The 15,258-nt window shown below is 37.0% G+C and overlaps 1 protein-coding gene and 1 long non-coding RNA gene across 11 annotated transcripts in view; one reads left to right on the plus strand and one right to left on the minus strand.

The window, feature by feature from the left end:
• MS4A6A (membrane spanning 4-domains A6A) overlaps positions 1-15,258 on the minus strand; it is a 269,396-nt gene that overhangs the window by 224,708 nt on the left and 29,430 nt on the right. For 5 of the 10 annotated variants that reach the window (XM_078341118.1, XM_078341123.1, XM_078341127.1 and 2 more), the window contains exon 7: positions 14,943-14,974. The exons of 3 other annotated variants lie outside the window; for them this stretch is intronic. The gene's annotated coding sequence lies outside the window, so the exon portion shown is untranslated. Of the gene's footprint in view, positions 1-1,659; positions 1,925-14,942; positions 14,975-15,258 lie in introns of those variants that run through there. 2 more of the 10 variants (XM_078341128.1, XM_078341124.1) reach the window with 1 other exon arrangement.
• On the plus strand, positions 2,499-15,195 carry LOC118145510 (uncharacterized). Its single transcript, XR_004730679.3, has 3 exons — positions 2,499-2,851; positions 7,958-8,102; positions 14,878-15,195. It is a non-coding gene; the product is annotated as an uncharacterized LOC118145510 (long non-coding RNA).

The raw sequence follows: 15,258 nt of genomic DNA on the forward strand, positions 1-15,258 counted from the left end.
AGGAAAACAGGATGGTTTTTTACTCAGTTATAACCACTGCATATTATTTGCTTTTTACATGTAACAGTGTATTATAGATTTTTCCTTATTGATACATAATTTCAACTTAGGATTTCATGAATCAATGTAAATAAATATATCATTCCTCTATAATTGAGTATGTAGGAAATTTCCTTTTCTTTCTTTTTACAAATCACTTTCAGAGCACAGAAATCATGAGCAAGATACATGTTTCCTCTTTTATTCAAAATGTAGCTTTACATTTAAAGTCTTGTCAAAGTCTACCAGTAGGAAGTACTAGCACCTGTTGAAACCCAGAAAATGTATTTTTAATTTCACTTTGACAAGAGAATAGTCAAAGATCCAATACACAGAAATAGTTACTTCACATTCATTTAGCATGAGTTCATTTATGAAATTTGATTTGTTTTAAATTCTCGATACATAACCTAAAACACTGACGGAGAGGTTTAAATCTGAAATTTTCCTAGGTTAAGTCTTTCAATCCTTCATTGGGTTTCTTTTTATGCAAAGCCTGGTTATGTCTTCTGAGCTAAAAAGGACCAAGTAATAAACGAATACGATAGAATCATGTGGTGGCAAAATCAAAGCAAAGTTACAATTATCCTCTATTGACCTCAGCCTACTCAGCAGTTCAAAATGCTAAGCAAGAATACCTACGTTGTCTCCTCTTAGAACTTACTATCTGGCTGGAGAAGAGACATTTGTTCATCAGGTACCTGCTACAGGTAAAGCATTCTGTTATGTATGGAGGGGTATAAAGATAAGAGAAGCTCCCTGACCTCAAAAATCTTAGTGCCTAATTGAGAATGATATAAGTATATGTATTAAGAGATAACCAGTAAAGATCCAAGAAAACTCAATGGGAAAAGAACAATCTTTTCAACAAATTGTGGTGGGACAACTGAATAGCCACATGCAAAAGAATAAAAGTGGACACCTACCTCACACCATACACAAAAATTAAAATGGAGGCCTAAAGGTAGGAGCTAAAACTATAAAACTCTTAGGAGAAATCATAGGTATATATTTTGTTACCTTAGAATAGGCAATGAGTTCTTAAATATGACACCAGAAGCACAAGCAACCAAAGAAAAAATAGATAACTTTGTTGTTAAAAAAAAAAAAAAAAAAAAAAAAAAAAAAAAAAAGAAGGAAAAATAGGAAGGAAGAGGAAAAGAAAGGAAATAAAAGAAAGAAGGACACAACTTTACTCCATACTGTTTGGGCTTTAAGTTTTAGTATATTCTGGACTCCACAGAAGGAATCTAGAATAGGGGTTACCAAATGTATGCACATTAGAATTAAGTGGGAGTTTTCCAAAGCCATGATGCCTAAGCTGAGCCCAGATGTAATTATTAGAATCTCTGGGCTAGCATCAGGCATCGAGATTTTTAAAAGTTGCCCAAATAATTCCAGTTAAATCATGTCTAGCCTAAAGCTGCTGCTTTACATATTTTAAGGTTGGTCTACAGTTTTTTCTGTACATTGTAAACTGTAACCAGTGGAGGTATAAACGGACCGTAGCCCACACTTCGGCCAATCACTGAGTTTTGATCAATCAAATGTAGTCAACTGTTTGAACCGTGTTCAAATAAGGCAAATGCCAATCTGTAACCAATCCAGCGGTATCCGTACCTTATTTCCATTTTCTGTGCGTCACTTTTCTTTTTCTGTCCATAAATCTTCTTCCACCCCGTGACTGTGCTGGAGTCTCCAAGCCTACTCTGGCTCGGGAGGCTGCCTGATATCACGCATTGTTCATTGCTCAGTTAAACTCCTTTAAATTTAATTCAGCTGAAGTTCTTTTATCAGTACAGCTGCCATGAAAACTAGTGATTTAAACAATAGCATGCATCCTAGGTTAGAATGCTAAAATGCCTACACGAAACTCAATTCTGCTGAAGTCTACTTCTTTCTGTCCCATTCAATGATAGCCTTTTTTTTTTTTTTTGAAGTTGTCTTTCTCAGAGCTTTCCTAATTAAACATTTTCCAAAAGAACTTAAGAGTCTTTAAGAGAATCTCTTGCAGTTCTGCACCGGCAAACAAAAGGTCCGCAAAATAGTATATCCTAAATGGATCTTAGCTTATTTTTTTGACAAGCACCTAATTTCAAGTTTATTAAAAAGAAAAATTGTGTGTCTCATTTAATGTATTAATAAAATTTTCTGTCATCTCGTGATGCATTTTTCCTTTCTTCAGCTCTGATTCACTGCAGCTGTTTCCTGCAAAAATGCAAAAGCGTAACTTTAACAAGTTTCATTTCCTATAAAGATAAAAGTACAGAAAGTTGCAGATAAACATCTGGGCAACTCTCTTACTGCAGAAGCTGATGAAAAATGGTGCCAGAGTTATTTATGCAATGAGAGTTTTCTGATGCTTTAGCGCTGGGGATTTCTCTTTTCCTTGATCTCACCTGGTTCGTGGAGCAATATTGTTCTTGTCATTGATGCTGCACCTCATACATTTGTTGCTGCTGTATTGGCTGTTGCGGTTGTTTCCAACAAAGCTGGACAAGAATTGCTTTGAAGAACCTTTTACAACACCCAATTGTCAATGAGTTATTAAAAGTGATATGAACGAACCTTCGCTCTAAATGAACAGAAGCGTCTGAACTGCACCATCCTCTTGAGTACTCACTAGTGAGACTAATGCATCTAAATTCTGTACACTTCACAAAGGCAGGAATTCTTGTCTATGTTGTTTACTTCTATATTCACAGCACTTAGTAACAAGCGCGTGGAAGGTAGAATTTGTTGAATTTGCTGAATGAATGTAGCCCTTTTATCTAGCTGTGCCTATAGGCTTGAGACCACCCACCATTCCAAGGTAACTGCTTGCCTAGATGCCCATGCAAACCATTGAATCTGTCTCCTCTCCTTTACAACCAAACATCTCAAAAGGAGTCTGCGTTCAAGTTTGAATGTTTTCATATCACGTTCATTTTTCAGTGAGTTAATCTGTCTTTTCTAATGCTTTTCTAAAATTGTCTTCCCAAATGCTGCCAATGACTTCTTAATTGTTGAATCCAGTGGATTCTACTCAATTCTCATTCTGTGAGATTTGTTTTTAACCACACTGACCTGTTGCTTCCTTGCCTTTTGAGAAACGTGCCCTTCCTTAGCGTCCAAGATGGCCCACTCTTAAGTCTCTCTACTTTCTTAGACATACAATTTCATCTTCACTAGTTTCATTTTTTTCTGACAATCAAATGTGCACATTCCTTACAAAGTGTCACCTTCCCCCAAAACTCTTATGCATTCCCATAACTCTATCAATTTTAGGTGACTAATTTATGTAATTTCATTTTCAATCCTGTTTACTCGTCTGATTTCCAAGCTTGCATGTCTGAGTATTTGCAAATTATTTCCTAATGATCTCCTATCTGCAATGTAAAACTGTAGAGCTGGTTCAGTTTGAGCCCGTGGTCCAGTTCCCATGCACCTCCTTTTCAGCTTCCTGTCTCTCTCCATTTGCCTCCTCCCCCATCATCCATATTCAATGCTGGGAGTTGTGTTTGATTTCTTCCTTTTTCACTCTTTCTTTCTAATGAAGTTCCTCATGTACTTTAAGCTTTGTCTACTCTAACATGTCTCTAAAATCCAATTCTCTTCTTTCTAGCCTTCAATTTAGGTCTAGTTTCTCAATTGCTCCTGCTCTTTCACTTACATTACAAACGACTAATTAGGATTGCTACATCCCCACTTAAACACCTTGAACGATTCTCCAGTGCTTACCAATTGAAGTCCAGATGCCACAGATATTGAAGACCTGGCGTGGGATCGTTTTAACTTTTCTCTGCTGCCTTCTCATTACATCCTAATTTAACCACAGTTTGGCCTGGTTATTCAATTATTGCTCCTGAACACGAATAAAATGTTTGCTTTCATCCTGTTTAGGTATTGTTCCCCGACATGAAATAGTCTTCTCTTTTTTCTCTCTGACTGATTTCTACCTATTCTCTAAGATTCATCTCAAATACTTTCTATTCCACAAGGTTTTCTTCTACTTTTATTGAGCTCCCACCTGTGCTATATTATTCAACAATTATTTTGTCATATGCACTAAGACATTATACTATCATTTAGTTCTTCTGGGCTAATTTATATCACTGGTTATCTTGTAACATTATTTGTATGGAGATTTGTTTCACACACCAAACCATACAATTTACCCTTTTAACTTTTTAAAGAGGGTTTTGAAGAACCTCCTCCCCATGCTGTTTTCTGCAGTGGCTGTCCCCATTTACATTCCCCAATGGTGTACAACTGTCTTTTGATAACAGCTATTTTAGCTGGAGTGAGATTATATCTCATTGTAGTTTTCATTTGCATTTCTCTGATGACTAGTGATATTGAATATTTTTCCATATATCTGTTGCCATTTGTATGTCTTCTTTTGAGAAATGTCTATTTTGCCCATTTTAAAATCAGATTTATTTTGCATTTAGTTGTTTGAGTTCCTTATACATTCTGTTAATTAATCCTCTATCAGTTGAATGGTTAGCAAATAGTCTCCCATTCTGTAGGTCTCTTTATTTTTTTTATTAATTATTTTCTTTGCTATGGAAAGCTTTAATCCAGCAATCTGACTGCTGGATATATATCCAAAAGAAAGGAACTCAGACTATCGAAAAGAGATCTGCACTCTCATGTTTATTGCAGCACTATTCATGATAACCAAGACTTAGTATCAACTCAAGTGTACATGAACAGATGAATGGATAAAGAAAATGGAAAATGGAACAATGTAAAATGGAATATATATATGAGCTAGGAATAATCTCTCCATATATATATATATATATATGGAGAGAGAGAGAGATTATTCCACCATAAAAATATATATATATGGAGAGAGAGAGAAAGAGATTATTCCACCATAAAAATTAATAAAATCATGTCATTTGCTACAATAGGGATGGAAGTGGAGGACTTTATGTTAGATGGAATAACCCATACACAGAAAGACAAATGTCACATGTTCTCACTCATATGAGGGAGCTAAAAAAAGGATCTCATGAAAGTGGAGAATAGAATGGTGGTCAACAGATATTGGGAAGGGTAGTGAGGAGGGAGAGATAAAGAGGAGCCAGTCAGTGGGTACAAGAATATAGTCACATAGAAGAAATAAGTGTTAGTGTTCAGGAGCACAATAGAGTGACTAGAACTAGCTCATGTAGGAACTTTATATTTAGCTTTTTGAGGAATTGGGAAACAATTTTTCAAAGCAACTATACTATTTTACATCCCCACTGGCAAAGTATGAGGGCTCTAATTCTCTAAATCCTCACCAACGCCTGTTACTTTCTTTTTGATGACAGCCATCCTTGTGAAGGTAAGTAGTGTCTCACTGTGGTAGTGATTTGCATTTCCCTAGTGTCCAATCACATTGAACATCTTTTCCGATGCCTGTTGTACGCATACGTATTGGCCATATGTATATTTTCTTTGGAGAAATATATATGCAAATCCTCTGCCAAATTTTAATTGGATTATCTTTTTATTGTTGATTTGAAAGCTTCCTTATGTATTCTAAATACTAAACCCTTATCAGACAAATGATTTGCAAATATTTCTCCCCTTCTGTGGGTATTTTCATTTTCTTTACAGTATACTTTGATGCCCAAAAGTTTTAAACAGAAGAAATAAAATTTAAAAATCCTTTCGAGGAGATAATTCAATAAACGAGGTAGTTGGTGACAGAAGAGAAGCAATGAGTTAAAGAGGGTATGATTAAAATCTTAGGGAAATTGGAGAGGCAATATTGAACATTCTATAGCATTAACTAGGAAGAAGACATTTTCCATAAGAGGTAAAAATTAGAGTTGCTCCTTTTGATGATCATATACAACTATTCAACAAGCAGAGAATGTTTGTGTCTATGTGCAAAGCAATACAGTGAATTAATCATCGAATTCTACATTTCAACCAGCAAGGCAGAAAGGAGGACAAAGTGAGGAGACAGAGATGGCAAGAAAGAACAATGCTCTGCTATGACTAAGACTCCTCTTCATGAGGGATCTCAATTTAGAACTATGCCTGTGCTTTAGAGGACTGACACTGGAGGAACTTGACTTAAATTAACACAAGAATAACATCGGTTTAAAATAAGGAGAAGAAAAACTAATTTTTTAAATGTACACCATGGGATAGGGATTGGGATAGAAGCGTTACATCCAGTAAATCATTCATTCCTCGCCTCAACCCAACGAAGGTGGGTATAATCCCATTTTACAGAGGGAGAAATAGAGTTTAAAGAAATGTCACTTCCTGAGGTCACACAACAGCAGAAATGGAATTCAAACTTCAGCCTAATTATAAAATATTCAGTTTCTCCAATTATCTTAAGTCTAAAAAGGAAAATCTATCTTCCATCTAAAGACATACCATACTATATTAACTGTTTACTTTCTTCCTACTATGTAACATCTTTGAAATCTTACAGTATTACAGGTTAAATGGCAGAATTTTCTTTCTTAGTGTTATACAAAATAATGGCACATCTTAACAGTTATGCGATAGATTCAGTGAACTACTTAGCTATTTTACTGACTCTTGTTGGAGATTCTGGCAGAGAGATTTAAAGAATAATATTAATAAAATAGTTTAAATTTGAATATTCACTCTCAGATGGAAAGCAGAGGCCTGGAATAGAACATCTCTAAGACGCAGCTTCTTTGTTTAGCTCTATGTTCTTCACACTTAAATGATAGTGCTTCATTCTGAAATATTCTATTTCCAACACTTGGCAAACGTCATTGTTTACATATCTTTTAGTTTGCTTTTCCGAAAAACAAACCATTTTATGACAGTACCCATCAACAGGACCTTCCATTAATAATGCAAAAGCTGAGGTGTGTTTAGGGGTATCCAGTAAAATCAGAGAAGGATCAGGAAAGAGCAAACTTGGCCCCCAAGAGGCTAGGCCCAGACTGCACTTCCTTCACCTATTACTCCAGAAAGCAGAAACTCATGATGGGAAGAGGAAGTGAACAGGATGTCCATCTGATGACGGAGATCAGGGCTGGCCAGTCCTGTGTTCCCCAAACCCCCTCCCCTCTGTTCCCTAATGTGGGGATGGAGGAGCTCCATTTCTTTGCCCAACAAGGAACTCTATAAAAGGTGAAGTGACCATTAAATAAGAGACCAGGACTCTTACCCTTTCCAATGGATATGAGTTTTCAGATCTCAGGAAGAGTCTATGAGTGAGTATGGCGGGACCACAATTAGCCAGCAATATTGGCCAAAATTATATTATCATGCGGCTACTTTTAAACCATAGATTGCTTCTTAGCCCCAGAGACCCCACAGACCCTCCCATTACAGAGAAAGACTTGCTCAAAGGCAGGTTCAGGATGACCTCTTCTGCAAAGCCTTTCCTCACCAACCACTTTAAATTCTTGTCTCACAGCCTGATTGGATTTCATAGTAACTGTGTATTTCACTGAGTCTGACTCTGTCATTAGGATATAAGCTTCTTGAAGGTAAACCATTTGTACTCACCTCAGCATCCCCGGTCCCTGCTCATTCAATTATCTTTGAATAACTGTATTAGACTTTGTTCTTTAAGAACTTAGTGAAATCATCAACGCAATTTCCATTAGCACTACCTCTGTAAAGCACTCAAAACAAAAGTAAACACCTGCCTTATCTTCTACACAACTTTACTTTCCTTCAAATGATAAGTATATGTGGTGATGGATGTGTTAATTAGCTGGATTTAATCATTCCACAAGATGCACATATATCAAAACACCATGTTGCACACCATAAATATATACAAATTTTCATCTGTCGGTATTCCAGAGATCAGCTTTAAGCACTTCAGTTTTTGTTCTCTTGGCTCGAACCTGTTAAGAAGAGGAGGTAGTGCAATTCACTATATTTAGTTAATTCTCTTTTCTGTGTCTTCCTGATACCCTGTTCCCCAAAGCCAACAGGTGAGCTTCATTTGTGTATTCCGTACAAAAGACGACTCTCCTCCTCCAAACAGCTACCTGCTCTAAGTCTACCCATGATGATTCTGTCCTCTCCTCCAGGATCCCTCACTGGCCTCTGGTCCTCACACTCACTTTAACGTAAGTCTTGATGATTCTGTCTCCACATTGCTAACAACAACAACAAAATGACATGGTTTGGAGTCCTCCCTATGTATCAAACGTTCTGTATGTGTTCTGTACACATCTCACTTCAGCCTCACAGTAACCCTTCAGCATAGATACTATTTCCCAAATTCAAAGACAAGTTGACTAAAGCACAGAGAGGTTAACTAATTTGCCCGAGGTCACAACTAGAAAGAAGAACAGACAGCTGAACGCAGGGTGTCTGTGTGAGCTTCTGTCATATTCTCAACCTCCATGGGTTTTACCTTCCCCGTTTGTCTTTTCAGACACTACCTTTAATCCTTAATACATTGGCAACTTCAACATAGGCTGGTTATTGTTGATTTCTTTTGTTTTTACTTTTTATTTTGAAATAATATTATATTCACAGACAAGTTGCTAAAATACTACAAGGAGCTCCTAGGTATCCTTCTGCCAGCTTCCCTCACGTGCATATTGGATATAACCACAGTTTAACTGCCTAAACCAGGAAACTGACATTTGTATAACACCACGGGCTGAACCTCAGAACTTATTTGAATGTCACTAGTTTTTAAATGCTCTCACTATGTTTTGTGTGTGTATATATAGTTTATTCATCACATGTAGAGGTTTATGTAACCACCACAATTGGAATTTAGAACAGTTCCACCATCCCCCAAACACTTGAGACTGTAGAAAGTTTCCATCTAATTAGAAAAGGGTCTGATATCAATACCACTGATTGCTCTGTAGAGTAGGTTTTGTGCTTAGAGTGCCAGTTCATCTCCACTCCTAATTAAAGTGGAAGCAACATAGGTTTCTATTATAGCTTTATACAACTAAAAGGCAATCAATACTACGCCATCTATGTAGAAGTACGTGAACTACAGCTATTGTGGCACTAGTCCTAACCCTCAGATAATCGGTTTATTCATCACATGTAGAGATTTATATAACCACCACCATAAATCCCTTGACTTACGGTGGAAAAAGAAACTCCCTCGTGTTACCCCTTTACAGTCCAACCCCATCCCTAATCCCTGGCAACCACTGGTCTGTTCATTGACATATACTCTGTCACCTTAAGAATATTCTGTAGACAGAATCATGGAGTCTGTAATCTTTTGAGGTCGGCTTTTTTTTTCACCTAACACAATGCCCGTGAGATCCTTCAGTTCCTGTATCAATAGTTTATTACTTCTGTTTTTGAGTAGTCCATTTACTGGGTGTAGAGTTGGCTTAGCTACCACCTTTCATTTTCTTCTAGCCTCCTACAGTACTTCTACCAGAATAATCCAGTGATTCTCAAAACTCAGAGGGAGGCCTTTCTTCAACTGGGCATGAATGTTAAAAAGCAGAATTCTGGATCCCATTTGAGGTCCACTGAATCTGAAGACCTGAGGGTTAGGACTAGTGCTACAATATCTGTAGTTTACCTACTTCCGTGTAGATGGTGTAATATTGATTAATTACTTTTTCATTGCATTAAGCTAAATAGAAACTTATGTTCCTTCCACTTTAATTAGGAGTGGCAATGAAATGGCGCTCTAATCACAAAACTCACCCTTCAAAGGCAATCAGTGGTGTTGATATCAGACCCTTTTCTAATTAGCATAATACATGTCCAAGTTTTAAAAATATGAGTGGCTTATGACATGGTATTAGAAATTGATTCTCATCTGTGAAATTAAAGGCATTAATATTTTAGAGACATCATATACCCTAGCATGAACAAGATATAAGAATCTAGCAATGTCTGCAGCCTTTACCCTTCCACCCTAAATTCATGCCAGATTATTGGACCATCCATGAACTTGGAAGACTCTGCTGATAGGAGTCTATTCTTAGGAAACCTGGCTGACACACCCAATTGAAATTTGCAGGTAGATTAGTACTAGAGTACCTACAGAATACAAAATCTAGGATTATAATAAGCATTTTCTACCATATTCACTTATCAGAGCCTGGAATAGTGCCTGGCACAGAGCTGGCCCTCAGTAAGTATTTGGTGAATTTCAAAATGTGCTCTGTTCTTTTATTGCTTTCTACTTTAAATCAGAGTCACAGAACCAATTCATCCCTAACTAGAGAAATTCAAGGTCTTTAGTAGATAAATACTTTCTCTAGATTCAAAATACTCGACTCAAGTGGGCATACTGTACAAGCATTGTTGTAAGATTCCCAGCCACTTGTCATTTTTTAGGCTTGCACAGTGTTAGGGGAGAAGCAGAGAACTGTATTTTCTTGCCTTTCCAAGGTTCTGAGTCAACTTCTTTTTAAATCACAAAAAGGAGAATAAAAGAATAACTGTTCAATAGAAGCAAGATGTTTTTAAAGCAAAGATTAACCATGAAGGACACCTGGTGGTGGAATCTGTCACCATCGTGTCACAATTGCTCCTCTGACCATACCACATGTGTCACTGGAGGCCACTACTGAGGATCGGATACTGCATACACATGGAGTTTCAAGCTTTGTGAAAAGCCATGCTGTGGAAGCCCCATGCATTCATTCATAAATGCACTCTGCCTCCATCTCATTCCACTCTTGCTGATTGACTCAAGTTTACCTAGAGACTCAGTCAGACTCGCAGTCACCAAAGGTGCCCTGTTTAGTAGAAAACTATAGTTTGGACTCAGACATCCCTGAACAGACCATCTACCACTTTCTAACTACATGATCTTAATCATATTGCTCACCATGCTGCAACTTAGTTTCCTGTGTGTAAAATGGCAGTTAAATTTAATAGGCATTGTTGGAAGAATTAAATAAAGAAGGTTTATGCAAGCCAAACAATATCCATTACATTGCATGTGATATTGTTTCTAAATCAATCCTAACCTGATATTGAATATACTACCATCCTTCACCCATTACTGATTGAGATTTAGAATTTATTTCTATACTTTTTCTAGGACCCCTAAGCATGCTACCTCTCCTCTTCCTGTATTTATTCTGACCCAGTTTATACTACTGGGCTGTGGTTTCTTTACTGACTCTTTCAGCCTGAGTGACCTTGCTTTCTCCATTCCCCTTCTCAGAAGACTAGACCTGACTCCCTGTACCTCTAGCTGCAGAATACAGCCTGTCTGTCAAACATGGAGTCATAACGGTTGACAGGTTTGTGATACTCAAACCATAGACCACAGACCAGTACTGGAATCCATCCTTCCTTCCCTCCTTCCCTCCTTCCCTCCTTCCCTCCTTCCCTCCTTCCCTCCTTCCCTCCTTCCTTCCTTCCTTCCTTCCTTCCTTCCTTCCTTCCTTCCTCCCTCCCTCCCTTCCTCCTCCCCTCCCTCCTTTCTCCCTCCCTCCCTTCCTTCTTTCCTTCCTTCCTTGCCATTTCATGAAAACATAAATATAGAAAATGAAAGTAAAGCATACAGCTTCTCAGCTTTTTGACTAAGATCAAGTGTGGAGTGTAGTGTGTAGTATCACGTTGTGACTTCCATCTCATTGAACAGGGTATAAACCATTATGCATGTGGCTTATACAACAAGTTGTATGTGGTGTGAGCTTCATATTGGTCATGCTCTATAGGATCACATTACAACATGCAATATGCTAAAGTTGGTTTGTCAACTCTAACTCAAGAAAATATATTTAAAAATTGAGAAAACTGAAACATTCCTTTTTTAATTGTACTTTATGTTCTGGGGTACATGTGCAGATCATGCAGGATTGTTGCATAGGTGGTTTGCTGCCTTCATCCCCCCATTACCTACATCTGGTATTTCTCCCCTCATTATCCCTCCCCACCTTCACCACCCTCACTGTCCCTCCCCTAGCCCACCCTTACTGACCAAAGTGTGTGATGCTCACCTCCCTGTGTCCACGTGTTCTAATTATTCAACACCCGCCTATGAGTGATAACATATGGTGTTTGGTTTTCTGTTCTCGTGTCAGTTTGCTGAGAATGATGGTTTCCAGATTCATCCATGTCCCTACGAATGACACAAACTCATTGTTTTTTATGGCCGCATAGTATTCTATGGTGTATATGTGCCACATTTTCTTTATTCAGTCTATCGATGATGAAAATCTGGGTTGGTTCCAGGTCTTTGCTATTGTAAACAGTGTCACAATGAACATAGGTGTGCATGTGTCTTTATAATAGAACAATTTATAATTCTTTGGATATATATCCAATAATGGGATTGCTGAGCCAAATGGTATTTCTATTTCTAGGTCCTTGAAGAATCACCACACTGTCTTCCACAATGGTTGAATTAATTTACACTCCCACCAACAGTGTAAAAGCATTCCTATTTCTCCACATCCTCTCCAGCATCTGTTGTCTCCAGATTTTTTAATGATCACCATTCTAACTAGTGTGAGATGGTATCTCAATGTGGTTTTGATTTGCATCTCTCTGATGACCAGTGATCATGAGCATTTTTTCATATGTTTGTTGGCCTCATCAGTGTCTTCTTTTGTAAAGTTTCTGTTCATATCTTTCACCCACTTTTGAATGGGTTTGTTTGTTTGTTTGTTTCTTGTAAATCTGTTTTAGTTTTTTGTAGATTCTGGATATTAGCCCTTTGTCAGATGGGTAGATTGCAAAAAGTTTTTCCCATTCTGTTGGTTGCCAGTTAGCTCTAATGGGTGCTTCCTTTGCTGTACAGAAGTTCTTAAGTTTAATTAGGTTCCATTTGTCTATTTTGGCTTTTGTTGCCATTGTTTTTGGTGTTTTAATCATAGAGTCCTTGCCTATGCCTATGTCCTGAATGGTTTTGCCTAGATTTTCTTCTAGGGTTTTTATGGTGTTAGGTCTTATGTTTAGATCTTTAATCCATCTGAATTTAATTTTAGTGTAAGGTGTCAAGAAGGGGTCCAGTTTCTGCTTTCTGCACATGGCTAGCCAGTTTTCCCAACACCATTTATTAAACAGGGAATCCTTTCCCCATTGCTTGTTTTTCTCAGGTTTGTCAAAGATCAGATGATTGCAGATGTGTGGTGTTGCTTCTGAGGTCTCTATTCTGCCCCATTGGTCTATGCCTCTGTTTTGGTACCAGTACCCTGTTTTGATTACTGTGGCCTTGTAGCATAGTTTGAAGTCAGGCAGCATGATGCCTCCAGCTTTGTTCTTTTTGATTAGGATTGTTTTGGCTATCTGGGCTGTCTTTTGGTTCCATATGAAGTTTGAAGTGGTTTTTTCCAGTTTTGTGAAGAAGGTCATTGGTAGCTTGATGGGGATAGCATTGAATCTATAAATTACTTTGGGCAGTATGGTCATTTTCATGATGTTGATTCTTCCCAACCATGAGCATGGGATGTTTTTCAACCTGTTTGTGTCTTCTCTTATTTCATTGAGCAGTGGTTTGTAGTTCTGTTCAACATGTGCAAGTCTATAAATGTAATCCATCCCATAAACAAAACCAAAGACAAAAAAACACATGATTATCTCAATAGATGCAGAGAAGGCCTTTGACAAAATTCAACAGCCCTTTATGCTAAAAACCCTCAATAAACTAGGTATCAATGGAACGTATCACAAAATAATAAAAGCTATTTACAACAAACCCACAGCCAATATCATACTGAACAAGCAAAAACTGGAAGCATTCCCTTTGAAATCTGGCACTAACAAGGATGCCCTCTCTCACCACTCCTATTCAATATAGTATTGGAAGTTCTAGCCAGAGCAATCAGGCAAGAAAAAGAAACAAAGGGTATTCAAATAGGAAAGGAGAAAGTCAAATTGTCTCTATTTGCAGATGACATGATTGTATATTTAGAAGACCCCATCATCTCAGCCCCAAATCTCCTGAAACTGATAAGCAACTTCAGCAAAGTCTCAGGATGCAAAATCAATGTGCAGAAATCACAAGCATTTCTATACACCAGTAACACACAGAGAGCCAAATCAAAAGTGAACTCCCATTCACAATTGCTACAAAGAGAATAAATACCTAGGAATACAACTAACAAAGGATTTAAAGGTCCTCTTCACGAAACATTCTTTATAACCAATTATTCCATTGGAAAAGCTCTGTTGAAAACACTTGAAATAGGTAGTAAACTGTTTGCATTTCATCAAGACAGGAAGCCAGTTTAATCTCAACTTTTCAAAGATATGCCTATGACCAGAATGACTTGTTTGTATGATATGTTTAATAATGTAATGATTATGATAATTCTATGCAAAGAAAAACTGCAACATGTTTTAAAATGGCAGGTAAGATTAAAAGGCAAAAATAAACATTAAAAGCTTAGAAAAAAAGTCTTTACAGATAGTGATGGTACATAACTTAATTTGACAACTACAAGAAAATGGTTGATGATGTTGATATTCCACATCTGCAACAAGCTGTTACCAATTTCACCTTACAAATTTTATATTCCTTCTGAGGGAATATAAAATTCAGAAGTCCAAAAATTGAAAATTGATCTTTCTTGAATACATTTTTCTTTTTTATAAATATATTTTATTGTATTTATTTAAATATACAGGGTGATGTTATGAGATACAAATTGATAGCAAAAAGCTTCTGTAGTGAAGCAAATTAACATACCCATCATCTCATGTAGTTACCCATTCTTTTTGTTTTTGTGGCAAGAGAAGCAAAATCTACTCATTTCACATGAATCCCATGTATATTACAATTGTATTACTTATAGTCCTCCCAGTGTACCTTAGCACTCTAGACTTGTTCACCCCACATATCTGCTACTTTGTATCCTCTTACCTATATCTCCCATTTCCTCCCACAGCTACCCTGCTAATCGACATTTTGTTCTGTATATCTCTATATTTGAAATTTTTTAGTAAACATGATATCAAAAGAGAAGAACCAAGTCGGAGGACTGACACTACCCAACTTCAAGACTTACAATAGAGCTCCAGTTGTGAAGACAGTGTGGCACTGATGAAAGAACAGACAAACAGATCAATAGGTGAAATCAGCGAGACACAGAAAGAAAAATATCACATTATCTCAGAATCCATTTTTTTATCAAAAGGAAAAAAATTATAGACAGGATAAATTGTTGGAAGTGACTACTGATGGATTGAATATATATTTTTAAAATATTATATCACTTGTTTCAAGTAAGAATTTTAAATAAATATTGTGTGTTTCTGAAATTATTCCAAAATTTCTTCTGTTCCTGTCAACATATCTTTGTGAAACTGATTTTTCTACTATGG

This window comes from Callithrix jacchus, chromosome 10 (assembly GCF_049354715.1).
Source record: "Callithrix jacchus isolate 240 chromosome 10, calJac240_pri, whole genome shotgun sequence".
Taxonomy (NCBI): domain Eukaryota; kingdom Metazoa; phylum Chordata; class Mammalia; order Primates; family Cebidae; genus Callithrix; species Callithrix jacchus.